The sequence below is a fragment of the Rhipicephalus microplus genome, unplaced genomic scaffold, assembly GCF_043290135.1.
Source record: "Rhipicephalus microplus isolate Deutch F79 unplaced genomic scaffold, USDA_Rmic scaffold_360, whole genome shotgun sequence".
Taxonomy (NCBI): Eukaryota; Metazoa; Arthropoda; class Arachnida; order Ixodida; family Ixodidae; genus Rhipicephalus; species Rhipicephalus microplus.
In genome coordinates, this window is record NW_027464927.1 from 64,199 (window position 1) to 67,500 (window position 3,302).

Consider the following 3,302-nt stretch of genomic DNA (forward strand, 5'->3'; position numbering starts at 1 on the left):
TACCTGGTTGATCCTGCCAGTAATCATATGCTTGTCTCAAAGATTAAGCCATGCATGTCTAAGTACATGCCGAAATAAGGCGAAACCGCGAATGGCTCATTAAATCAGTTATGGTTCCTTAGATCGTTTCTTCCTACTTGGATAACTGTGGCAATTCTAGAGCTAATACATGCAGTGAGCCTGGAGCCCTTTGGGTAACGGGTGCTTTTATTAGACCAAGATCGATCGGGTTTCGGCCCGTATTGTGTGGTGACTCTGGATAACTTTGTGCTGATCGCATGGCCACGAGCCGGCGACGTTTCTTTCAAGTGTCTGCCTTATCAACTTTCGATGGTAGGTTACTTGCTTACCATGGTTGTTACGGGTAACGGAGAATCAGGGTTCGATTCCGGAGAGGGAGCCTGAGAAACGGCTACCACATCCAAGGAAGGCAGCAGGCGCGCAAATTACCCACTCCCGGCACGGGGAGGTAGTGACGAAAAATAACAATACGGGACTCTTTTGAGGCCCCGTAATTGAAATGAGTACACTCTAAATCCTTTAACGAGGATCAATTGGAGGGCAAGTCTGGTGCCAGCAGCCGCGGTAATTCCAGCTCCAATAGCGTATACTAAAGCTGCTGCGGTTAAAAAGCTCGTAGTTGGATCTCAGTTCCAGACGAGTAGTGCATCTACCCGATGCGACGGCTCGGACTGAACATCATGCCGGTTCTTTCTTGGTGCACTTCATTGTGTGCCTCGAGATGGCCGGTGCTTTTACTTTGAAAAAATTAGAGTGCTCAACGCAGGCGAGTCGCCTGAATAAACTTGCATGGAATAATAGAACAAGACCTCGTTTCTGTTCTGTTGGTTTTTGGAATACGAGGTAATGATTAAGAGGGACGGACGGGGGCATTCGTATTGCGGCGCTAGAGGTGAAATTCTTGGACCGTCGCAAGACGAACTACTGCGAAAGCATTTGCCAAGAATGTTTTCATTGATCAAGAACGAAAGTCAGAGGTTCGAAGGCGATCAGATACCGCCCTAGTTCTGACCATAAACGATGCCAACCAGCGATCCGCCTGCGTTACTCAAATGACTCGGCGGGCAGCTTCCGGGAAACCAAAGTATTTGGGTTCCGGGGGAAGTATGGTTGCAAAGCTGAAACTTAAAGGAATTGACGGAAGGGCACCACCAGGAGTGGAGCCTGCGGCTTAATTTGACTCAACACGGGAAAACTTACCCGGCCCGGACACTGGGAGGATTGACAGATTGAGAGCTCTTTCTTGATTCGGTGGATGGTGGTGCATGGCCGTTCTTAGTTGGTGGAGCGATTTGTCTGGTTAATTCCGATAACGAACGAGACTCTAGCCTATTAAATAGGTGCGGGGTTCCCAGCACCTTACAACCTTCTTAGAGGGACAAGCGGCTCCTAGCCGCACGAAACAGAGCAATAACAGGTCTGTGATGCCCTTAGATGTCCGGGGCCGCACGCGCGCTACACTGAAGGAAGCAGCGTGTCTTTATCCCTGTCTGAAAAGACTGGGTAACCCGTGGAACTTCTTTCGTGATTGGGATAGGGGCTTGCAATTGTTCCCCTTGAACGAGGAATTCCCAGTAAGCGCGAGTCATAAGCTCGCGTTGATTACGTCCCTGCCCTTTGTACACACCGCCCGTCGCTACTACCGATTGAATGATTTAGTGAGGTCTTCGGACCGATGTCCGGCGCGGCCTTTCGGTTGCGCCGGTCTGTTGGAAAGATGACCAAACTTGATCATTTAGAGGAAGTAAAAGTCGTAACAAGGTTTCCGTAGGTGAACCTGCGGAAGGATCATTAACGGATTGTGAAGGGTGAGCGCCTCAGCTGCGTCTGCGCCCGACACTTTCTGCCGCTGACCCCGTTTGGACGCGGGGTCGGCTTTTCCCCACGGGGCTGCCTGAATGTGGAGCGGCACCCCGTGACAAATTGTTGCGCCCAGCGGACGCCAACACCGCGACCTTGGACGGTCGGCCAGGTGGCGGACGCGGGTACAAACGGCGCAACGCACTCATAGGTCGGCTTTCGACCCGCCACTGCACCGTGGCTCGAAGCGCTCGAAATGCGCGACCCGACCGCTGCGGGACCGCCTAGTACTGTAAACAGGAGCGGCGGAGCGCGAACGGCGAGTCGTGGTTACGTCGGTAGAAGGCGAGGCTGCGCGTTCCCGAAACGCCAGCCGAGTGCCCTCCCGACCGTTCGAGCGTGCAAGAACGAGACCCGACAATCGCGCGGCGACTGCCAAGTACGAGAGGAACGGCACAAGCGTCGGCGGTCGGTCAAGGAACTGGCGATGTGACGGGTCCGCTGTGCACCAGTGCATACCGTCCCGCCGTCCGCGGCAAGCGCCTCCGCGTCCTCGGGTGACGGAGGCTGCCGGTCGGTTCTTGCAGGCGAGGGATCTCGCTGGCACCGGTTCGCGTTGACGCGCGGCCGGTCATGGCACGGCGATGCGACGGCCGAGGTGCGCAGTACTCGATGGAGGAACCGCACGCTCCGATGACCGTCCCGCCCTCCGCGGCGTATGCGTACCGACCGTAATGGTTGCAGCAGCGCCGGCCGGCTTTTGAATTCGCCACACGAAACACGGTGCGAGATCGCGGTTAGGGGAGCGTCGACGTTGCCAGGCGTTTTGCTTGCTGCCGAGGGAAAGGCGGCACGGCCACGTCGCGCTCGTCGCGATTAGCGGGTCTGCGCGCTTTGGGAAGGTGCCGCAACGACTTGCCGAAAGAGGAAGCACGGAAGAACGAGGGACTTGGACGTCCCGACAATTGAACGCACTTGCGGCCAGGCCCTTGCTGGCTTCGTTCTTCCGCCTCGAGTAGGCTCGTACGCGGCTCCGGCGCCGAAAGTGGTCCTTGGCACCGACTTCGGTGGACGTGGGAAGTGCCGCGCAAGTACGGCGCGCCTGGCTCCACCTGTTGGCTAAAGTAGGCAGCCGGATCGGCATTTTGGTGTGCGGTGGCAAACCGTGGATGCGAAAAAAGCTTGTGCGATTTCGTGGAACAAAAAGCGGGGGTCCCCCTTTTTATGCGGAGGAGACCGACCCGCCTGCCGTGGTGAACCGCGACGCCACGGTAAAAACGGGAGAGGCTTGTCGATGGGACCGTGCATCCCGCGCTCCACGGAGGCCGGGAGGCGGCCGCCCGAGGAAATGTGTAGCCGTCGAGGCCCGCATCTGCGTGCACTCTTATCCAAATGGGTGTACCGCAGGCATTTTCTGGTTAGGCGGGCCAATGAGAGCGAGCACACAACGATACCTACGGGTCCGGCTTGGAGAACCGGCT

The 3,302-nt window shown here is 56.5% G+C and overlaps 1 non-coding gene across 1 annotated transcript; it reads left to right on the top strand.

The window, feature by feature from the left end:
• Window positions 1-1,815, top strand: LOC142793992 (small subunit ribosomal RNA). The gene has a single exon (XR_012891983.1). It is a non-coding gene; the product is annotated as a small subunit ribosomal RNA (ribosomal RNA).
• The last annotated feature ends 1,487 nt before the right edge of the window (window positions 1,816-3,302 follow it).